General features: G+C 42.7%; 1 protein-coding gene and 1 long non-coding RNA gene across 5 annotated transcripts in view; one reads left to right on the top strand and one right to left on the bottom strand.

The window, feature by feature from the left end:
- Positions 1-24693, top strand: part of CD276 (CD276 molecule) — an 82008-nt gene that overhangs the window by 30440 nt on the left and 26875 nt on the right. The window contains exon 1 of one of the 4 annotated variants that reach the window (XM_031956644.1): positions 11465-11847. The exons of 1 other annotated variant lie outside the window; for it this stretch is intronic. The gene's annotated coding sequence lies outside the window, so the exon portion shown is untranslated. Of the gene's footprint in view, positions 1-11464; positions 11848-24693 lie in introns of those variants that run through there. 2 more of the 4 variants (XM_031956642.1, XM_031956641.1) reach the window with 2 other exon arrangements.
- On the bottom strand, positions 10721-11799 carry LOC116421958. The gene is made up of 2 exons (XR_004232552.1): positions 11723-11799; positions 10721-11206 (listed from the first exon to the last, which is right to left on the bottom strand). It is a non-coding gene; the product is annotated as an uncharacterized LOC116421958 (long non-coding RNA).

Here is a 24693-nt window from a genome sequence, read left to right as displayed (position 1 = left end):
GGGGTCTAGGTTTCTAACTGTGATTTAGCCACCACCTTAGCTCTGGAAAAATGTCTCAAAACAAAGCTACAACCTCCCTAAAGGTGGGTAGCAGGATCCTTCACCATAGAGTACTCAAGGTACAATTAGGATATGAGACAATTTTTATCATTTTTGTCATAGAAATGACATTTTATATATATATATATATATGAAAATATATATGTACACATAGTCATACCATATGTGCTTATATACATACATGCACACATATATAAGTGTGTATATATATTTATATACATATATGACTCAAATATATGTGTGTATGGATATGAACAAATACAAAAGGCAGCAAATACTCAAATAGTCTATTAGATTCATTTGCTCTTCCCTTTGGTCAGCTGATGCTGGAATTCTGGACTCAGAATTTTCAGCTCATGAGATGATTGGCAAAGTTGAAAACATCCACTCCTCAGGATGTTAAGATGGAGCAGAAAGAAAAAGAAAGTGGCCCAAAACTCAAAAGACCAGGCAGCCAGCCTAGAAAAGTGCCCATCTTGTTTCCATGTTTACATTAGGGCAATTTGTAATTTGCAAACCATCATTGATTCTGTGAAGAGAGGGAAGAAATCCTCTTCTCCTCCACTCAGTAGACTTCCCAAGGAGAGAGTCCTGGAAAAGAGTCCTGAGACCAGATGATCCAAATTAGAATCTCACTCTAAGGGGCTACAGAATAGGAGAAGTTTGTCCCACAAGATTGCATCTCCCACTGGTCTGTTGCCTGTCATCTTCTATGTAGACCCGAATCCTCTTTTCAACATTGAGATGATTCAAGGCAATTCCAATGGAAGGACCCATCTGCATCCAGAGGACTATGGAGACTGAATGTGGATACTAATTTTGTTGTTGTTGTTTGATGGCTTTTTTTTTGTTCTCATTTTTCCCCCTTTTGATCTGATTTTTCTTGTGCAGCATGACAAATATGGAAATATGTTTAAAAGAATTACACATATTTAACCTATATTGGATTACTTGCTATCTAGGGAATGGGAAGAAGAGGAGGGGGAGAGAAAAATTTGGAACATAAGGTTTGGCAAGGGTAAATGTTGAAAACTATCGTTGCATGTATTTTGAAAAATAAAAAGTTATTTTTTAAAAAAAGATGCCCAAGTCTAGCAAATCAGGAGTTTCCCCTAGCATTAAGGCCAGCCAAATATGTGCTTGCCAAAGAAAATTATTTTATGGAGAACTCACACATGGAAGAGCTTTCAAGGTGGCCAGAAAAAGTGATACAAGGACACTTTCAAAGTCTCTCTTAAGAACTTTAGAGTTGACTGTATGACCTGGGAGACACTGGCACGGGACCGTTCATCATGGCATGCCTTCATCAGAGAAGGTGCTTATTTTTTTAAGCAAAGTAGAATTAAATTACCTCAGAAGAAATGCAAGGTATGCAAAGTCCACCCCAAATGTTCATGGGGATTCTTTGTGTCCAAACTGTGACAGAGCATTCCAAGCTTGTACTGGTCTGGTCAGTCCCAGTCGGACACACTGCGACTCGACTCACAGGATGTCATTTTGGTCCCCTTCTAGAATGAAGGATGGCAACCAACCAAATTCTAACTAACATTAACATATAAGGAACTAGTAAGGCTTAATTCAGGTTCTCTTTGAAGGCTGTCTGCATTTTCAGGAGAGATGCTACATACATGGACCCAAAGGTGTACACCAAACAGGGAAGACTGCTTACCAGCCAGTGTAGAGATGGCCAGCTCCTCCCAGTACCCCAGAATCTGCCTATGGAGGTTAATGCAGAATCTGCCTGACATACACATGGGCTCATAATGCCCTGGGATAGTCACATAGGTGTGCCCCTCATTGAACAAATTCACCAAAATCACACATAACACAGCCCTTTGCCAAACACAAGATCTTCCCACAAGAATCCTATGACAGAGGGAATCTATTGTTTCCTTTTTCCCTATGAGAAGAGAAAAATGAGAGCAGTTGGGTGGCCCATTGGATAGAGGGTCTGGGGTCAGGAAGACCTGAATTCAAACCCATGCTAGCTGTATGACCTTGGGAATGTCACTTACCCTGTGTCGGCCTCAATTTTCTCAGTTGTAAAATGTGAATAATAATAATAATAGTGCCCATCTCCCACAGTGGCTATGAGAATCAAATGAGATAATTTGTAAAGCACGTAGCCCAATGTCTGGCACATAGTGGAAGCCACAGAAATACTATTTTTATTATTACCCTCAGTAACTCGCCCATGGTCACATGACATGTAAGTGGCTGAGCCAGGAGCAGTGATGGAGAGGAAAATCTCTGGACTTAAAATTGGGGCACCTGAGAAGTCCTTTGGGTGGCTTTGCTACCTGCGTGACATGGGCCAAGCCCCTCAGGGCTCACTTTTCTCCATGGGGTGGAGGTGAGGGTGTCCTTTCAGGGTCCTTCCAGCTCCAAGTCTGCTCTTCTGACTCAGACTTCGGGTCTGTGGCTTCCCCCACTGCGTCATGCATTCTCTCCCATTCTTCCCTCTGCTGGGAATGTTTAGTCTTTGGCCTGAAGTAAGCCCACAGTGGGAGAGGATGGTCACTGTGGTTCTCACGAGGTCTGACAGGATGGGGTGAGTCTGTGGGATTTCTCAGATGACCAGCATGGGCATGAAGGAGTCATTCCTTTCCCTTGCCCCAAGGGGAACTCTCAGTCTGGAGACAACTCAGTCTCCAGGTTCTCAGCCACAAGGAGGCAAAGGAGGAATCAGAGACAAGGATACTGAGCTTTGAAATGGTTTAGCTCATCCTCATCATCCCCAAGGAGAGATCTCCAGAAAGGGCAGGTCTCCTAGGGCCCTATCTCTAGGACTGGCAGGGGCCAGGGAAGTCATCCAGGCTAACAACCCAATAGGTGATGAAGGAACAGGCACAGAGGAAAAGCGACCTCCCCAAAGTTACACAACCAATAAGCTGAACCTACCACCTCCCATTCCAAACCCAGCATTTTCCCCACACTGCACCAACACAGGCTCTAGTGACTGGTGACTTTTCCAAGCTTGTGATCTAGTGATCCAGCTGCCACAAGTAAAAAAATCCATGTCACAACTCGAAATCCAGCCCTCTTCTGTGCATTGGCGAGGGAGCTTGGTTTTGGAATGAGGAAAACCTGTGTTCGAGTGCTGCCTTAGACGCTTAACTAGCTGTGTGACTCTGGACAACTCACTTAACCTCTCGTGCTTCAGTTCCCTAAGCTGTAAAATAAAAGTACCCCCCTTCCTCCCAGCACTTAGCCCAGTGCCAGGTATATGGTAAGTGCTTAACAAGTGGTTATTTCCTTCCCTTCCTCTTACTGTGAGGAAAAAATGAGATACTTATCAAGTGCCTTTCAAACTCAAAAAACATGATCTTTCTCTGTCTTTGTGTCTCTTTATCTCTGTCTCTGTCTCTCCACATATAGATATAGATATAATATGCTAACTATTACTGTTGCACCATGAGTCTTGGAGCCGGGATTCCAGCCCTGGTCTCCTCAGTCTAAATCCCACTGCCCTGTGTGTGTCCTTCTTATCAGAGAAACCTCTGAGGGTGATGTGTTCAGAAGGCAAAGGGAGTGCTGACCTCTGGCATTGTGTATGCTCCCCTCGACAACATCTGGGCAGTGGAAGCTGCAGCCCAGTGGTGAGTGGTGCCGGGAGGGCTGGTTATGAGGCTGTAAGGTATAGGGAGTGGGAGGAAACCAGAGGGAAACACCAGCTCTGTGGAAAATGTTCTGTGGTCAGCTCTTCTGTCCATCCATCTTGTGTATTTATAGACAACTCCACCTCTTACCCAGCCTCTCCTTGTCTCAATGAACCCTCATTATGGCAGGGTTATGTGGTGGAAAGGCTGCTGACATGAGAGCATGAGACCTGGCTCTGGCTCCAGTTCTGGCTCTGTGACCCTAGAGAAGCCCTTTTCTGTGCTTCAGCTTCTCCACGTGTGTGTGTGTGTGTGTGTGTGTGTGTGTGTGTGTGTGTGTGTGTGTATGTGTGTGTGTGTATGTGTGTGTGTGTGAGAGAGAGAGAGAGAGAGAGAGAGAGAGTGTTACAGAGTTAGAGAGTTAGAGTTAGAGTTAGTTAGAGTTAGAGGAGTTAGAGTTAGAGTTGTTAGAGTTGTTTGTTAGAGTTTTTAGAGTTGTTAGAGTTGTTGTTAGAGTTGTTTGTTAGAGTTGTTAGAGTTAGAGTTAGAGGAGTTAGAGTTAGAGTTAGAGGAGTTAGAGTTATAGTTGTTAGAGTTGTTTGTTAGAGTTGTTGTTAGAGTTGTTTGTTAGAGTTAGAGTTAGTTAGACTTTGTTAGAGTTAGAGTTAGAGGAGTTAGAGTTAGAGTTAGTTTTGCACTGGAAGAGCTTTAAAGGTCATTTCTATGATGGGACAAGAGATTTTCACCCCACTATACTGAGGGATAAACTGAGGTGAAGAGAACTATGGGGAACCAGTTGTGATAAATCAGCAGAAGGGAAGTTCCCCTGCGCTCAAAGAGCTTACATTGAATTCTGGAAAGCAGTATACAAGTCTATATGAGATAAATGTAATGTAAATGCAGGGTAATTTGGAAGGTAGAACTGGGGGCAGTGAGGAAAGGGGAAGTGTCTGGCCTTGAACTAAAGTCTGAAAAGCTTTTATGTAATGTTTTGCAGATGATTTTCTGTAGTATTTCACATCTTCATGGTCACACAACTGCCTAAAAGAGTGCAAAAATAGTATCAGGAACACACGAGCCTGTTGTGTTCATTGTTTGTTGGTTGAAAAACATGATTTGATTTATTAGAACAAAATCAAGCCTGAAAAACTATTCCCCCACAAAATGATGTCTCTCATATCTCATATATTGTTCTTATTGAGGAATCCTGTATGATCTCAGCAATATATGAGGGAGATAACTGTTCAAAGGTCTTTGAATGGGATAGGCTTATAGGGAAGGGACCAGTACAATAACCTTATTTTACAGAGAAGGAAACTGATGTACAGGGAGATGAAGTCACAGGTGAAGCAGGAGACAAGTGGAGGTGTGCCTGCCAAGATGTGTTCTCTGGGTCATTCATGAAGGATCTACTGCCAAAAGTCCAAAAGGAAGAGAGATTCCCTAAAATTCCTTTTCCCCTATGACATTATGCTGATTGTATTCTGTCTCAGAGCAGTCTGGGGCTGTTCAAAAAAGGCCAGCACAACAACCTTCATAGGAAGAGCAAGAGGATGAGGCAGAATTATTGTCTAGATGACATATGTTCAACGGGCAGCCCCTGAAATTGGTCCATCAGCTCATAAATATTAAGCAGTTGTTGGAATGGGTTGAGGGCAAAATAGAATAAGAACGGAACCATCTAGGCTGTATATGGGGAATTGGGTAGTGCTTTCAATGATCACAAGCTGCTCCCTCATGCAAGACCCTGTCTTTTAATATCAACAAACTCTCCTTGACCCTATAGGGCTGCAAATCACAGAATACTCAAATTGTAATCAGCCTGAGAGGCAATGAAAAGACACATGGTGAACTTAAATGAGCTACAACATATGGCTAATGATAATTTCTGGGTTAGAAGTAATCTATCATCAGAGACGTGATTGATAAAGGAGGGGGGCTGGTCATCTAGAGAGAGTAAAGGATAGCCTGGGTGTTTCAGTAGTATGTGTCCCCGATCAGGGGTCATTAGGAGGGTCCCCATTAGAGCTCAGGGAAAGTAGGAGCTCTTTCTTCTTTCCTATCAATAACTCCAAGGGAGTCCTCCAGGATGCCAGCCACTGCCCTCATTCTTTCCCATTCCAGAGGCCCTTATGCTAATTACTCTTTCCCCTTCTAGAGGCAGAATGACCTATCAGAGGGAACCTAGATTCCCTTATTCATATCTCCCCCTCCATTGTAATGGATCACTACTGTGGGGAAATAGCTCAATGCACCTTAAGAACTCCTGGGCCTTGCCACTGGTTCTGTGGCACCCTCAGTACCTTGGAACCTTTCCATCTGTCTTGCAGCTGAACTCACCTATATTCAATGTCTTGTCAGTTATATATGAGCTCCTTGAAAGCATGGATTGCCCTTCTAGTTGATCCCCATCACTTAACACAGTACACAGCAAATACTAAGTGGTTAAGAAATGTGTGTTCGTTCATTTTTTTTCATTCATTCATCCATGAAATATTGGAAGTCAGAGAAAGGACTCCCATGCATTTGCTAAATCGTCTTTGGAGAGATTGGGAAGAACATGTGTTAGATTTGCACAGGTTGAGATGTAGAAAGGTTATGATCTTCATTGATAATGCTGATCATCAATGTTTTGATGATACTCATTGATGATACTCATTCTATTTCCCAGTCTTTGATTGTGTTCCATTTTTTAAAATTGGAAATTGATTATATCTCCCTATGAAGTCAATAAAGTTTGTTTTTCGCATCCCATTCAGAGTCATTGATCTAAAAATGGAAGGTACCTAAGAGCCCATTTGATCCAGCTCACCCATTTTATAGATAAGGAAACTGAGGCCCAAGGATGTGGAGTGACCTGACCAATTTGGCACAGGTAGTAAGTAATAGAGCTAGTTGGAATTTGAACTCAAGTTCTGTGATTCAGATTCACCATTCCTTCTACATCCATTTTTTGTTTCTTCGTGTTTTTCATAGTACCCAATTCTACCATGGGGCCCATGAACTTCAATTCCCCAGTCCTGGATCTTCTATTATAGTCTTCCATAAATCTGTTCTCTTCATTACCCTAGAAATAGGACAGGATTTAGGGTAAGAAGACTGGTTCAAGTCCCAGCTTTATGACTTATCACAGTTTCTGTAAGATCTGGACTAACTTATTTCTATGAGCCCCATTTCCTCATCTGTAAAGAGACAGGGAGAGTAGGTAATCTTGCAGGTCTCTTCCATCCCATGCTTCTATCTGACTTGGAGTAAGTCACTTCCTTCCATTTTTTGTGTGCGAGGCAATTGGGGTTAAGTGACTTGCCTAGGATAGTTATAATTATTATGTCAAGTAGGCTGAATTTGAATTCAGGCCCCCTTGACTCCAGAGCTGATGCTCAATCCACTGTACTATTAGCTTTCATTTCTTTATGTTTAATATGAGGGCTGTTGGATTAGATGGCCTTGGAGGAGTCTTCCATCCTTAGGTTTGCAATTAGGGCAAACTCACTCATACCCCTGAGATGTTAATGACTTATCCAGTAGAAGTGGGGGAGTCAGTGTGGCTGGTGGCCTAGACTTCTGGGCTGGGTATCTTAACTTGGGAATGAAGAGGCATGGATCAGCATCTTGGCTCAGACATTCACTTTGGGATCCTAGTCAAATAACTAAATCTTTCAGAGCCATTGTGAGCCAAGTGATACCTACATGGCATTATCATCCAAGTGTTCTCCTGATGGTGATGGTTGCATTTCAAAAAAAAAAAAGCATTTTATTGTCATTTTTTATTATTAAACCATTTTTTTAACCCAGAAAGATGATTCATTGGCTATCATCATGATTATGAAGAAATTTCAGGGGCCATGGAAGGACAATGGATGGAGCTTTGTGAGATGGGGCAGAGGTCCCAATGATGTAAACTGAGATCTTTTGGGGGGAAATGATATAATTGTGTTCCCTTTAATCTTTTGGGAGGGACCCTGATATTGCATCCCTCTTTTGGGGGGATGGGTGTTCCTGAGCCTCAAAGAATGGGTTTATTTACACTAAGATGACAACTTGCTAAGAAGACAGCTTTCTTAGTGGGCAAGGTCCTGTCAGGACTATTGCAAAGATTTAGGGCTCAGAACTATCTTTTATCAGCCTTCTGAGGCCTTATCCAGGTGGGCCTAACTGGAAGCAGTTTGAGGAACTAATCTCCAATTGAATAGAGGGTGGTGATTATGCCCCTGGCCAAGATCTCTAATTGAATGAGACCACTTTGGAAAGGTGTTGTCTGGGAAAGGGGTTTGAGGCTCAGGAACACCCTTCCTCCACAAAGGGGAATGCAGTTTCCGGTCCCCTCAAGCTTAAAGAGGACACAATTTACATCATTTTCTCTAAAAGATCTGTTTACATCATTAGTACTTCTCACCTCAGCCACTAATTAATCAGCAGGCATTTATGAAGGCCTGGGATGCAGATACAAAAATTCCCTATGTATGAGTTTTCATTCTTGAAGAAACTTGCTTATATAGGGGATGCTTACTCCTTATTCTCATTCACCTCATGCATCCAATTAGGATGGAACACTTTGATTTTTCTATTTTTACAGTTTGTCTGGAAGATTTCTTCCCTGTCTTCACACAGTCATCTATAGTTCAGACCCTCATCACCTGTCACTTCAATCAGTGCAGTAGCCTCCCAATTCTCCTTGTTTTAGGGATCTCCTCCTTCCAGTCCATCTTCCCCATAGCTGCCAAAGGGATAACCACCTCATCCCCAGTGACTTCTCTTTGGTTGACTCTGGGACCCAGCAGAAACTTTATTTGCCATTTTGCATTCTTCACAACCTGGCCTTCTTTATCTTTTCAGCCTCCTTACACACCTTCCACCCTCATCCCCACCCTGTCCAAGTCTACAGTTCCTCCATACTGGCCGAACTTGTTTTTCAAACACAATCCTTCACCTCCCCTTTCCATGACTATGCAATGGCTTTCTCCTAGACCTTCTCTAGCTGTCTTCAACTTGCTTGAAATGTAACTTTCCTCCTTTAAGCCATGTTTTATCTACTCTGGATATATCATGTTTGTACTAATGTATACATATGATGCTTCTCCCATAAGAATATAGTCTTTGGACATGGTAAGAACCTTTTCTTTTTCTATCTATCCTCAGTGTTTAGCACAGTGTCTGGCACATAATAAGAACGTAATAAATGGTTCTTGTTCGATCGATTGAACCCAGCTCTGGACGAGAAACATGGCTCTGATGTGCAACAGGTCAGAACAGTTTCCAAATGCCAAGAGGACTAATTTTCACTCTCACTCACATTAATTGGTATATTGGAAAGAACATTATACTAGGAGTCAAGGGTCCCAGGAAAAGGCTTTGAAATCTACTTATTACTTGTGTAACTGAACAAATCACTCTACCATTCTTGAACCTCCTTATCCTCATCAGTCAAATGGACAATCATAATATACAAGCAACACCAGTACTGGACAGGGTTGTTGTGAGGAAAGTCAAGCTTTCACTGTATGAATGTCAGCAATTATTATAATCATGTATGTCACCCTGAGGTTATATTGAATAGGATGAGATAGTTTAGAGCTGGTCATATTATGTAAGCTTTCATTATATGAATGAATTCTTGGCATAGTTTAGAGCTGGTCATATTATATAAGCTTTCATTATATGAATGAATTCTTGGCTCTTTTCTCTATAACAGAAATCCCTAACTTGGGGTCAGTGGACTTTGCTTTTTAAAACATTTTAATAAATGTATTTCAAGATAATTATGTTCTTATATGTTTTATTTATTGCATTTAAAACCTATTGTGAGGAGTCTCTAGGTTTCAGTAGACACAAATAAATGATCTATGACACAAACAACATTAAGAATCCTTTTCTTATACCAACTTTCTTGTTGTTCTCATCAGCTCCCATGGGTTCAACTATCATCTCTAATTGGATGAATCTCAGATCTATTTTCCTAAATCCAGAATCTTTCCCGAGAGCCCTGCATCACAAACTGATTAATGGGCATCTGCAACTGGATCTCCCTACAGTATATCAAACTTTCTCTGTCTAAAACAGAGCTCATTCTCTCCCCAGACCCAAATCCTCTCTTCTTCTTCACATTCTTCTCTATAAGGATATCACAACTTTTCTGCTCACCCAGAGTTCACCACCTTGGGGCTCTTTATCCTTCATCCTTCATATACAATCAGTTGTTGATTTTGATCCTTTTTGTTGATCCTTATTCCATAATACTTCTCCATTCACACAGACACTACTACTTTGGTTGGGTCCCTCATGCTCTCATCACCTCTCACCTGGACAGCATCCTCTTAATTAGCCATCTTGAATCAAGTTCCTCCCCTTGGCAAATTGTCTTCTCTAGGTTCCAGTTAATATTCCTAAAGTACAGATGTCAATCCTCAGCTCACGAAGTTCAAATGACGCCCTCTTTCTCGAACTTGAGTTAAAATCCCTCCACTGCTTGGCTTTGGCTTTCCTGTCTAGAACTCATCACTGTTATTCTCTCTCAGATGTGAGAGCCAAAATGTCCTACTTCCCCTACAGATACTGTACCCTATTTCTGTACTTCCCTATCCCTCCCTTCGGTTCCTTCTTCGCTCCTCTCTCCCTCACCCTCATGGAATCCTGGGACTCAGGTGCCATCCTCTACAGGAAGCCAGTTTTGATCTCTACCAGAAATTATTTTGTATCCAGAGTTGTTTCTTTCTAGCTATCCATACAATTCAGGCTCTTTGAGGAAAGCCTCTTTCCTTATTTGTCTTCTTGTACCAGTGTCTGCCAAAATGTTTGTTATTAGGTGCTTAATAGTCATTGGAGAAATAAGGAAACTGAGAAGCCAGTCAGGAAGTGACTTGCCCAAAACCACACAGGTGGTACCTGGATTTCAAACCCAACCCTTCTGACGCTCTCTATGCTGCCGCTTGTCACCTGGTACAAACTTTGGTTCCACAGATAAGAAAATCGAGAACTGGAGAGAGTAGCTTGGTCTGAACATAGGCTGTCTCTTTTCCCCTCCCCGCCCCCCTGCCCCCCCCCCCCGAAGGAATAAAAATAGATTCACGCTAAAAAAAAAATTTATAGCCTTGATTATAGGCGGGCCAGTAAGGTTTATCCAAACCAGATGGCGGAGGGAGGGTGGGGGCGGCGTGTGTCCTGCTCTTGGGGCGGAACACGCAGAGTGGAGGTCTCTTCCCCAGGCAGGGCAAAGGGCAGCGAAGGTCAGGTGTGCCCCAGCCCTTCAGGCTGGAGCTGGGGCTGAGACAGAGGGTGCAGTCCCCTCCACCTTCCCCCAGCCCAGCAGTGCTGCAGCTTTCGGGAGTTTGACTAGACCCTGAAGTTGGGGTGGCCGGCCAGGCTTTCAGCCTTTTCCCAGGGGACTTCAGGCTGGGCCCATCTCCTCCCCCAGGCAGGGAGTGTCCACGCTTGGGGGCTCCGGCCAGGAGGGAAAATCCAGCCTCCAGGCCACTCTATTTTTGGGCCTGCGGGGGCTGACGATGACATCATTCCCAGCTGGCTTTCCGAGTCCTAGATACTGTATTGATCTGATTATAGGCCCCTCAAAAAAAAAAAAAAAAAAAAAAAGAGAGAGAGAGAGAGATTTCATTGAAAGAAATGAAAAAAAAGCCCAAAATGTTATATTGAAAAACACGCCGATTATAGAAAGTTTTCCACTTTTATACATGGTGTCTGGGAGGGAGAGGAAGTGAAGGGGATGGGATTGGGGAAGAGAAAAGTGCGCCCCATACTCTGACTAATATGGTACTTCCCCCCAGCCGTGGCAGCCCAGTCCCCCACCCCTTCCAGAGCCCCTGCTCTCCCCGCCCTCCCCGGGAGAGCCCGCCCGAGACCGCCAGCAGCCCAGTTTCCTAGGTCAGCACAGCCCGGCCCAGCCCAGTCAGCCCAGCCCTCTCCAAGGCGATCCCTCCATTCATGTCTTGACCGCAGCCGGTCCGGGATCGGCCCCCCACTTCCAGGACTCGGCCTGGCAGCCGAAGATGCCGGCGGCTTCCCCAGCTCCAGCTCCCTCTCCCGACTCCCGGTAGACAAGGGGGTCTCACCCTGCGGGTGCAGCTGGACTGAACCGCGCCTGGGCCCCGGGGGACCCTTCCGGGGAGCGGCTCGGGGCTGCTGCTGCTGCTGCTGCTGCTTAGGAGGAGGGAGGAGGAGGAGGAGGAGAGGGAGGGTAAGTGCTCTGCAGGCTTTTGTTGGCGCTGGCCGGGACTGGCGGGGAGGAGGCGGGAGCCCTGAACTGGGGAGGTTCTGGGGGAAGGGAACGGCCCGGGCGGGAGCAAGTTCGGAGGAGCTGGGTGGGGGCGGCGGCGGCTTTTGTTCCCTAACGCGCCCTGCCTGGGAGCCCGCCCGGCCGGGCACGGAGCTGACCCCAGACGAGAAGTGGGCAGTTGTAGCTTTTGTTCTAGTCCGGGAGAAGGGAGGGGAGTTGGCCCGGGCTTCCCATCTCCGTGTCTCTGCGTTCCGACTTCCTCCCCCTGCCCACGTACACCCAGACCGGCGGGACGGAGGAACAGATCGCCAGGCAGGGACACAGGGACGGGCCCCCTCCCCCCAAACACACACACACTCACACTCACACTCACACACACAAGCGCACACTGTCCAGAGCTCAGAAGGAGGCTCACCAGTCACACCGGCGCACACTAAACACAGGTACCTACTCGATGATAGGGCTGATGATTATACGGTAGGCAAATGTAAGGAGATTCTGAGTCATTTCTACATTTCGATTCAACAACAGTGGGATACAGGGTCTGTCTGCCCGACACCATCGCCTCCGATTTGCCCAAGATTCCCCAAGCATCCCTAAGAAGAGGGAAGATTCCCTCTGCCCCCTTTTCTCCTGGACCCCTAAACTCATGGGTTCCATTTCACACGTGGAGTATATAATTTATGTGGTTCCGACTCGGGGTGCCCCAGGAGTTGAGCGGGAAGAAGGGGGATCACATGGACTCCGAGAAAGACCAGGAGGACTTCCTGAGAGAGGTGGGACCGGAGCTGGGTCTTAAAGGATGAGGAGGATTTGGAGCAGGATCTCCCTTTGGAGTTATTCTGGGCAGCTGGACATGTGGGCTTGTGGGCCAGCTTGAGGCACAGAAACGGAAATCAGTGTGTAAGTGAGGGGATGGTGAGGAGAATGGTCTGCAGGGAGGGGAGGATGTGTATGGGAGAAGCAGATAATTGTGGAGGAGAGAAAGCAGACTATAATCAGAGGTTGCTTATGAGGGTAGAGGAGACAGAAAGAGATGCGCACTAAAACTGACAGTCATGGGTTTGAAAATTATGATGAGTTTGGCTAAGATGGGAAAGTTAATGAGTTGGCTGGTTTGGAAACAGGAGACACTAAGTGGAAATGACCAGTTTCTTTAATCACTCTGGCTGGGATTTGTAATGAACTGGTACAGTTAATTTTTGATTCACTCTTGTTAATAACTATTTACCTACAGCCAAATTTCAATAGCTATTGATTATTAGATTGATTACTAGAATGAGATTTTACCTATAAGCCAACCTCATTAACTAATGCTCCCCTAAATGGAATAGGATAAGATTCAGAGGTAAAAGTTATGTTAGAGACTATCTGGGGGAAGGGGGGAGATCTTAATTTATTCTTTGTTCCCAAAACTCATTTAGCAAAGTCTGGGGAAGCACAAAGACCCCGCCTCAGAATCGTGTTTGTAAATGCAGATAATAAAATGCATGGATTTGAAAGGAAACTAAGGACATTGAAATAAAGATGTCATTTCCTCCCCTTCACCCGCCATATTAATTCATGGATCTCTAAAATCCATCTGTGGACCACTTCCAGGTTAAAACATATATATTCTGGCTCCTTCAGAAGTAGAAACCAAGGTCTGAAAAAAGAGGGGGAATTAGAAAATGTTTTAATTTGTTTCATTAAATATTTCCCATTTGCATGTAAACGAATCATTAACATTCATTTTTTGAAAAATTTGAGTTACAAATTCTTTCCCTTCTTCCTGTGTTTCTCTCCACTCCTAGAGAAGGCAATCAATATGATATTAATTATACATGTGTATTAGCAGTGTTGCAAAAGAAACACAGAATCATCTCCCTTGACCGCTGTAAATCAAGATCTATTCTGCAATTTAGTCTTAGAAAGTTTCCTAAAGGCACTAAGAACTCGTGATTTTCCCAGAGTCACTTATTAAATATATGTTTGAAACTGGACTTAAAATCAGGTGTTCCTGACTCTGTGTAACCAGGTCTCTAGCCACTCACTGTGCTCAGCTGGTTCTCTAAGCAAATCAGTAAGTAAGCAATAATAAGAACTCATTTGCTTATGAAGCCCTCTTCGATCTTCACAATAATCCCCTGAGACAGGCGGGGCAGGCATTTGGATCTTTGTGTTAACAGATCATAGGCTTGGAATTTAGAGCTGGAAGATTCCTTAAAGGTCATTTAGAATTAGACAAACCCCCTTATGTTACTGTTGTGAACACTGAAACCCAGAAAGACTTTGAGCCCAAGATTGTTGTTGTCATTCAGATGTTTTTCAGTCATTTCTGATTCTCTGTGGACCCATCTGAAGTTTTCTTGGCAAAGATACTGGAGTGGTTTGCCATTCTGGTTCATTTTACAGATGAAGAAACTGAGGCAAATGGGTTATATGACTTGTCCAGGGTCATACAGCTAGTAAATATTTGAGGCTGGATTAGAATTCAGGTCTTCATGGTTCCATACTTGGTGATCTATCTATGTGTCACCTAGCTGCCCAATCCCAAAATTACACAGGGAATAAATGGTGGATCAGGAATTTAAAGTCTGATCTTGGACTCCCAAATTCAGCACTCTTTATTCTGCATCTCCGTTCTTCCTGAAAACTGAGTCTCATAGATTTAGAGTTGTTAGGGACCTTAGTGGTCATCTGGTCATCTAGAAAATCTGAGACCCAGACAGAGTAAGTGATTTGCCCAAAGTCAAAAAGTTAGGAAGAGGAGGAGTTGAGACTTTAATTGGAAGTCCACCAATTTTCTAATCCTAAATGGCACCATTGTGCATAGTTGAAGGAGTCTGGCCACAGACTTCACTGTGTGACTCTTGGCAAGTCACCTAATCCCGTTTGCCTCAGTTTACTAATCTGTCAAATAAGCTGGAGAAGGAAATGTAAAATTTTAGCAGTGATTGTTAAGAAAACCCCAGATGGGGCCATAAGGAGTTGGACATGACTGAATTACAATAAAACTTCCTAATCTAGCCCTGTCTCCATTCCAGCGAGCTGTTTGTTCCAGATTGAGGAGCTTTAAGCTAGTATTTGAACCCTGTCTTCTGGTGTTGGGATAGAAGACTTCCCCCCCCACACACACACACTAAGTGATCTCTTCAAGAAAGATGTCTGACATAATTGTATGACTTACCTGTTTACTTGAAAGACACTATTAAATCAATGGGAGTCCTCCCTCCAATGCAGATGGCAAACTTTCCACAATTTAAAAGATTGGTCTTGAGTTTCTGAGGCTGGGAAAAAAGCCACCTCCTTGAGACCATCCCTATGCTAAACTTTATTAAATTAAGCCTTAGATAGGAGAGATCACTACCTTTATGGGACATGTCCTAGCTGGCATCCTCTTGGCACAAACATGTAGAATCCACACCCTACAACGGTGTTTCTGTCAGGGGTGGAGGGAAAGGGGCTAGCAGAGGAAGACATGACTGAGGGTTGAAAAACAAATCTACTTTTTTGAGATTTTGTCTTACTAACTGTTTGAATTTGAGGGATGCCGTTGAGTGCTATTGGGTCTTCATTAATTCAAGGCCTCTTCTTGGAACCCTTCTTTAGAAGTTAGTTACTTCAAAGTAATTTCTATAAAACAGTGCTTTGCTTACATGACTTCCTTATGTCATGTCCAGGTTCACACTGGGAGTAGCTCTGCTGCCTGTGCCCCAGGATATGTGTAGCAAGATGGGAACTTTGGATGTATGATTAATACTAACATCTAAACCTTCTCCCTGGGATGGACTAGGCTGGACTTGACTGATCTCTGAGTAACATCTGATGATTATCTCTTATAGTAAAATGTGTATTTTAAATTATATTTAAATAAATAAAATATAAACATATTGTGATATAATAATATTATATAATATAGAGTTGAATAAATATAATACAAATATAGATATATAAAAGCGTGCATATATTTGTAATCTATATGTGTATATGTATTTAAGTGCCCCATTCTTCCCCTCCCAACACACACACATTCATATCCAAGTTCCTTTCTTTCATCAAGATCTCATTCTGATGCCATGAAGTTTTTTCTTATTTTCCTTTATGATTCTCCACCTTCATCTCCTTCCCCAGATAAACATGATCTCTTCTTATTTAAATTTCTTCTAACTCTTCAACTGGAGTTGACTTTTCTTTAGCTTATAATTTGCCTTATAATCTACTGATATGTGCTTGCTTATCTCCCAATTAGATTGTAAACTCAGAGAGCAGGATTTGTAACATCGAATCATAGATTTTGAGCTGGAAGAGACTCTAGACCATCTATCCCAGCTCCTTCATTTTATAGATGAGAACCCTGAAGTGGAGAAGTTAAGTTATATGATAAGGGTCATACAACAAATAAATGTCTGGGATGGGATTTGGATCCAAATCTTTCTTACCAAGTCCAGTGCTCTATCCACAATGTCAGACACCTTCTCCACTACTTCAGTGCTTTATCCTGGTGAGGAGGTTACCCTGGTTTCTAGAAAACAAAAGCTCTGATACAGATGCCCAGTGTAGTTGGGCCTGCTAAGCCAGAAAGATTTTGAGTCTGGGCCCAGTATCAGAGGACCAGCTAGTTCAAATAAAGTCAACTCCAGCAGTATGGACACCAGGTAATGATTTTTATTTTTTTTATTTTTTGCCACAGAAACTCTTACAAAGAAACTACAAACAAAGTCATAGAACCTGTGTTAATGGAGAGAGGATTTAAATCAATCATTCCTCTCCTAGGACATGCCATAGCTAGCATCCTCCTGGAGCAAACACACAAGAGCGTGTCTGACATGAGGAGTGTGAATGGGGGCTGAAAAACAAATCTACTTTTTGGGGGATTTTGGCTTGTTGACTGGCTGAATTCAGTGGAAATGAAATCATAGATGTTTAAAGTAAGGAAGTATTTGAAGTCTTATAGGGGAGTACAGATTATTGGAACCAGGAATGGTAAGTGTACACAAATAATTTTGAAATAACTCACATTTCTCAGCATCACAGTTTTAGAATTGGACAGGATCTAAGAGTCCAGGTAATATAATCTTTGTATCCTGCTAAGCTGGTATTTGTATTATGCCCAATGGCCCCATCTGGGGTTTTTCTTGGCAAAGATACTAGAATGGTTTGGCATTTCCTTTTCCAGCTTATTTTATAGATGAACAAACTGAGGCAGACAGGGTTAAGTGACTTGCCTAGGGATCATACCAAATTGGAAGTGCTGTGGTCAGATCTGAACTCAGGAAAAATGAGTCCTCCTAACTCCAGACCTGGTACTCTATCCCCTACACCACCACAACAAACAATTATTTGTATCATATGTATTTTTTTAAACACTATTTTTTTTTCCTGTGATGTTGAATGGCCCATGGCATAGAAACCCCATAGTCTCTGAAAGGTTGAAGTTGAGAGTCCCCCCAAAGGGCAATACTGGGATGCACGGTGGGCTTGAATACCCTGTAATATTTTGTACATGAGGAGTGACTTGGGGAAAATGACATAAAAGAAGTCATCAGAGAAATGTATGACTAGAAACAAGATGGGCCAGTCATCTAACAAGAATATGAGATAATGCATAGATTGCCCATACATACGTTCCATTGGTATCTGCCAATAGCACAGGAGCTCGAAAAAAGCTTTTCTCTTGGGTTTCCTCCTAGGAAAAATAGGATATTAGAGAAGGAAAGGTCCCCAGAGATCATCTAGAACAACAATCTTATTTTTTATAGGAGAAATCTGAGGTCACGAGATTGGTCCCATATGTGTCCTAGCTGGGATTCGAAACCAACTGTTCTGACTTTCTGCTCTGCTTATGCCATTACTCCACAGCTGCCTCTTGGGGCAAAAGTTTCTGCTGCTTTTCAGACTTCCACTTCCCACTCCACACAGCCCCCTCCCACTTCCATTTTCATCAATTGGTCTATTTTCTCTCCATCTGTCTCCAGACCCCTGTGGTTTAGGCTGTTGGCTAGTTGCTGGGCTGGTGCACAGAGGCCTTATTCATCACTCCTCCTCCTTTCAGGTGCTTTATAGTTTTTGCCCTTGGGGTCCCAGCAAAGGGAAGCCGAATGGAGAGAGAGAGAAGAGGCAGTATGTAGGAGTGTAAAAAGGTTTGCATGTTGGATCAGAGAATCTAGATGCAGATTCCAGCTCTGCTATTTGTTAGTTGTATAATGTTGGACAAATTCTTTCTTTTTTTCTGGGATCACTTTCCACATCTGTAAAATAAGGCAGTTGGACCAGGTGAGATGTAAGGTGCCTTTCAGGTTCATATCATCAAGTTGTGGAAGCAAGGGCAAGGGGGCTATACCTTACAGGTGAACAAGTGTCTGGGATTGATCAGAATCTGCTTAATGAGTGTTTTATTCCTTGAGTTTTTCTAGGTTTGGGGAAAGGGAAGTACTCCCACTGTAGCCTTTGATGGGGAAGTAAGCAGAAGGGCTGTACCTTCTTGGACTTGGTCTAAACTCCCAGGGAACAGCTGGGCTGAGGATGTATCTGATTGCATTTGGGCACTGCCTTCAGGGTGGGGTGGGAAGGGAAGGATATCCAGGGAATTCTGGCCTATGTCCAGTGAGGATTAGTCAGATCATATGATGGGTAGGAAGTTTTCTCCAGTCACACCATGTGATGGGACTGTGTCTTCCCCCAAGGTCTGGGTCATATCCAGGTAGAGCGATAGGCTCAGACTAGCCTACTGCTTCAGTTCTACTATTCTGGGGCCTGAATTTCCTGCTCTGGAGAGATGAGGAACTGGGAGAGCATCCGTGCTTTCTGGGGGGACCCTGAGTATGCACATGATACATCAGTGGAAGATCTCCCTCCACTGTAACAACACGAGTCCATCATGAAAGTTTCAGCTCCTTCCCCTGGGAAAAAATCTCTTTGCAATGTAGGCCTTGTAGTGGTCTTGCTAAGGCAAAGTCTGTGCATAATTTAATAATTCTTTGGTAATAGTTACAAATTATTTTTTAGAACAGTAGGACCAATTTACAGCTCCACTATGTACTTGTTTTCCCAAGACTTCTTTGTTTTTGTCACATTTATCAGTCTGAAAGGTATGAAGTAGAACCTTAGGATTGCTTTATTTGCATTCTCTAATTTTTAATATTTGGTGCATTTTTTCATATGGCCACAGATAGATTACTTGGATTTCTTCCTCTGAAAACTGTTCACTTCCTTAACCACTTCCTTAACCAATTTTATTATTAGAGAGATTTTTCTTTTATTGAGCTGAAATCTACTTTTCAGATTTTACCCCTGACTCCTCAATTTGCCTTCTGGCCCAAACAGAAGAGATTTATTCCCTCTTAAATATGACAATCCTTCACATACTTGTAGAGAGCTATCATCTCCTCCTTATATCTTTCCCAGGCTTATGCTCTCATTCATTCAACTGATCCTCATGTCATGAACTCCAATCCCTTCACCTTCCTGATTGCCATCCTTTATGCATTCTCATGATTATCAATAGCTTTTTAAAAGTGTAACATTCAGGATAGGACACATTCTCCATACCAGGTCAGAGTACAGTGGGGCTATCCCTTTCTTGAGCCAATTAGAGATCTAATCTAAAGTCTAAGCCTCAGACACTTAACTAGCTCTGTGAAGCTGGGCAAGTCATGTAAACTCTTATTTACCTCAGTTTCCTCATCTATAGAATGGGGAACAATAATAGCATCTACTTCCTGGATTTGTTGTGAGAATCAGCACATGACAAGATAGTTGTAAAGCACTTAACACAGCACCTGCACAGAGTAAATACCATATAAGTGTTAGCTATTGCTCTTATGATTATTAATCCTTTTCCATGTGATTGCTATTCATATGCTGAAGAAACTTATCATGTCCCAAAGTAAACATCCCTTTTCCCAGGTAAACTCTCTCAGGTCCTTCAGCTGATTCTTTTATTTAAAAATTTAAATTCTCTCTCTATCCTGGTTTCCTTCATCTAGATTGATTCCTATCATCAATATCCTTCCTACAGGGTGTCAACCAATGTAGACCATAGTCTTCAAAAGAATTCTCATTTGGGTGGATTATATACAGCAGGGCCATAACTCTGCTTGTTCTGGATTCAGCAGTCAAGGATCTCATTGCTATTGATTTACATTGAGCTTGAAGTTAATGCACTCCCCTTCCACATATCTGTCCCATTCTGTCCTTGTGCAGGTGATTTTTGAAATTCAAGTAGGATTTTTTGTTTATCCCTATTAAATTTCACCTGACCGGTTTGGCCCTTTGTTCCAGCCCACTGATTCTAGAAGATTATGTCATCCATTCTGTTTTCAGACCTCCTCAGCATTACTTAAGATTCTATAAATTAAATAACTATACTACAATCTAAGTCTTCTGCCACGTCACTAATAAAAATGTTGAACAGAAAAGGGCCATGGATGGAGCCTTGTTTCACTGTATCAGATTCATCCCTTCAAGGAGATATCCATCCATTAATCATCTCTGTTTGGTCATTGTTATTCAACAAACTCTAAATTCATTAAACTGTATTATTAGAACTCTCTATAACTTTCCATTTTGCTCATAAAAATCCAGTGAAAATCTCATCAGATGAATTGTGGAAATCGGGCACTCTGTGTCAACGGAATTACCCTGATCAATTTAATGACTGTCAAAAAAGGAAATGAGATTAATCTGGCATGGGTTATTCTTGATGGACCCATGCTGGATTCTATTGATCTCTGGCTCCCTTTCTAACCACTTACAAACCGGCGCTTGAAAAATGTGGCCTAGAGTTCCACCAAGAATCGACATTAAGTCCATTGGCCTCTATTTTGGAGTATTAACCTTCCAATTTTTGAAAATCAGAGCAAGATTTTTTTTCCTACAATCTTGCAATACCTTTCCTATTCTCCCTAATTCTTCAAGAATCAGTGACACTTGTCAGCAATCACATTCACCAGTTGTTGGTATTCCTTCCCCAATATCAGATTCAATTCAACAGATTTAGCCACAAGGAACTCAAGTTTTATTGGGAACAAATGTTCAGAGAGATAACATGTAGAGGAAAAAACTCTGGATGTAGATTCAGGACAATATTCACTTTGTGATGACAATTTGATTTTTCTTAACATTAGTTTCCTCATCTATAAAATGGGAGTAATGATAGTAACCTTACAGTTACCTTCATACTACCATAGGTAAGATCAGTTGGGTTTGTAACTTGTACCCCCAGGTTCTGGAGTTCCATTCTTGGAGGCTGATCCCAAATTAGTATCATCTCTTGACTTGTTATGCCCTGTCTGTCCCATGGATTATTCTGGGATAGTTTAGCATATAGCTTTCATTTAGGTTTCCACAGATATATGAACCAGCATCATCAGTTAATTTCATCCTATAGATGAAAGTCCTTTACAGATAGGACTCATAAAGGATTTGCAAAAGCCCATAAACAAATGCAGAAAGCATATAAAAAGATTCAGGGTAGCTCATCAACAGTGACAGAATTCTTCTTCCTCTCTGGTAAGCAGTTCTGGATCTGGAGCTGCCTCTAGTTTTGGACTACCTGGGCTTGCTAGACAGGCAATGCTCCAGGGTTTGAGTCCCTCTTTTATCCAACAAGTGTGGTTTCCCCAGGGAATCCCAGTGGGCCCACCTTCAGAGTCCTTCAGAGGCAGACAGACATTTAGCTTTTTGAAGCTGCTGAAGGCTTAGCTTCCCTTTTTTATCATTGGACACACACCTAACAATCTACTACAAAGTCTAGACTCCCTGTTTCTCCATATGGATGATGTGTGTGAACATGTTTGCCTCTGCTGTGTGACTACAGAAAGCCTCTTAGGGCTCTCTCCAGGTAAAAGGGATAAACGGGAAAAAACTGTTTCCTCCCACAAGAACTCAAGCTTAACAGTGCACCTTGAAGGCAGCCCCCATCAGTGAAGGGCCAGCCCCCAGGAGATACCAAAGGAGGTCTTCATATTCTTCTTCTTGTTCTAAAAAATTTACAGCAGGTAAGCCCATAAAATGAATGAGGGGAATTATCTTGATCAACCCCCCTACACATAATACTTGTAAAACCTGTCAGCATCCAGTAAGGCAAATCTGAGTATGAATTAGGCCCCTTGTAGAATTTGCCTGCTGTGCAGTATGGCAATTACTATATATTTAAAAAAATGCAAACTCATTTCTCAGTCTTTCATCAAAACATAATTGGAGAGATCAGCTTCTGCAGCAAAAATGATCTAATCCATCCCAGAGCCAGCTAGCTCTGACCTTGACATTTCCCGCTGTTGGGATTCCTCTCTAATGCTGGTCTGCTTCATTTGGCTGTGGGTAACTGAGGATTGCTTATAGGTCTGTTGGAAGGAGGTAAGTGGACTGAGCCACCATGTCTCCCTCCTTTCTACCCTGCTTGGCTATTCTAAGGAGGATTCTGAGAAGGGAAGCCTGCTGAAGGAAGATGCTGGGAAAATCTTGGCTCCACCCTGGCCTTTTTTATTGCCTTTGTGGAAGATAAAGCTCTTAGCCTGACTCACCCAGAAAGCATCTGAGGAAGAGAAAATGGATTCATTTTATTAGATGGGATCCCAGAGCTTGAAAGCAGCTTTGGGAAGATGGCCCCGGAAACCCAAGGGCCAGAGCTGATTCACCCTTGGAGAAGACAGTCAACAATTGTGGTTTCCCCAAGAGATCCTACTGGGCCTAACTCCAGAACTCCCAGAATAGAATTCCCTTAAGAAATGGCAACTTAGTTCTTAATCCTGACTTGGCAACTAAGAGGCTATTTCATTTCATTATTATTATTCTTATCTAGCATTTACGTAAGTTTTCAAGGCAAGTTATAGCTGTCATCTCATTTGATTCTTATAAATCTGTTAGAGATGTCATTATTATTCCATTATGCAGATGTGGAAACTGAGTCAAAGAGGTTGAATAGCTAGTAAGTATTTGAGGAAGGATTTGAACTGAGGTCCTCCTTACTTTGGCTTTAGAACTCTATTCATGTATGACCTACCTGCCTCAGATTTTTATATAAGCAAAAAGAAAAGAGTGTTCCTTCATATTAATTGTATGACTGTAGGGAATCTTAATCTCTCTGGGCTGTAACATAAGGGCGTTGGTCTTGATAATCCCTGAGGTTTCTTCCCATTCTAACATTCTGGATTTTAACATTCTATGTTCAAACGTCTCTTCCAGGGCTAATTTTTTGTGTCTGTGTTCCAACATTCTATGCTCTTTAGCCTTTTCCATCCCTTGCCCTCAGGGAGATGCATTTCCACCGAATGCTGCACTGTAGTAGGGAGGAGGAAGAAGGGAGAAGAGACAGTTTGTGCTTTTAAGAAGTTTTTTCTGATGGGACGTTGCACAAAGATCTTTAAAGTCCCTTCCTACTCAGAAATCTGTGAAAATCTGTGTTCTTTGGAAGTATGTCTCCTCCTTACTGCACAAAACTCTCGGTCCCCTGAGACTCTGGCAGGAGTGATTCCCAATCACTGCAGTAGTTAACTGGGTCATAGAGTTTTGCTGATAAATCTTACCAACCTTGACAAGGAATCACAGAACCTCCTAGATGGAAAAGATCTTAGAGGCCATGTCGTTCAATGTGTAGCCAAAACAAGGATGCTCTCTTCATCATATCTCAACCTACTGCGAAGTCTTTCAGGAAGGCAGAACTCATTGTTTTTCATTCCATTTTAGGAAATCTAACTAGGAGCGTGTTGGTAAAATGTTTAACAACCAGCTTCTGGTGGTGGTGGGGAATTGCACCCATAAAACCCTTTTAAGTTTAATCTGAATTATTAACATTTCTCCATCTCGTTATTAAATCTAGACAATATTACAGAAACAACAACTGTCAAACCCTGTTTTGTAGCATTGCTGATTTCTGAAATTTAAATGTTCATGCTGTAAATTTAACAACTGGAGTGGTTTTCCATTCCTTCTCCAGTCATTTACAGATGAGAAAACTGAGGGAAACAGGGTTAAGTGGCTTGCCCAAGGTCACCCAGCTAATATGTCTGAGGTTGGATTTGAATCCAGAGTTTCCTGACTCCAGACCCAGCACTCTATCACAGATATCCATCTAACTGGGCTGGGAGACTCCTCGTGGACCTACCTAAAAGTCACATTACTGATAATAGCTTATGGTGGCCAGATGAGGTGCTGGGATGTGGAAGGATATTGGTGGGAGAGAATGGAAGGAAAATGTTCCCAGATTTCAGCAGCTGTGGGAAGCCTGGCTCTGTGGGAGTCAGACAGCTCTCTTTTCAGAAGCCCTAATTTGATAGAGGAGGAAACTCCTTGATCTCCCATATTATTTAAATGGAAGAGAAAGGACATGCATGTGGACATGGAGAACATACCCATTAAGAGGCTTAATTTGTACTCTTTTGCCCAATTTGGGACATCCAGGATATATGCTGTACCTCTAAAATGAGATTCTTTTGAAAGAAAAAAAATACATAAGCACACACTGAGAAATAACTCCAAATATAGGCTGCAGTTGGGTTTTATATAAGCCATATTTGGGGGGGAAAAGTGTGGCCTATTTTCAGACCAATAGAGTACTAATTTCGGTTCTGTGGTACTAGCTGCATTCTGGGAGGGAGGGGTCAGGAGTAGAAGTGCAGGAAGGAATGGAGTGGCTGGGTTGAGTGGGATTAAGCTGGGGAGCCTTTCTAGGGCTTAGAGGACTTCATTTTTGTTAGCTCAGGCTCCAGATGGGCTCCGAATCCCTGGAAGAGGTTAACTACCTGGAAGGGCACATCTGGCCAACATGGCCCAGGTCAAGTGAGTTCAGGCGAGGGGAGGTTTCCAATAAATTGTCATAGAACGGTC

The sequence above is a fragment of the Sarcophilus harrisii genome, chromosome 2, assembly GCF_902635505.1.
Source record: "Sarcophilus harrisii chromosome 2, mSarHar1.11, whole genome shotgun sequence".
In the NCBI taxonomy this organism is placed as follows: Eukaryota; Metazoa; Chordata; class Mammalia; order Dasyuromorphia; family Dasyuridae; genus Sarcophilus; species Sarcophilus harrisii.
This window is presented reverse-complemented; position numbering and strand designations above follow the sequence as displayed.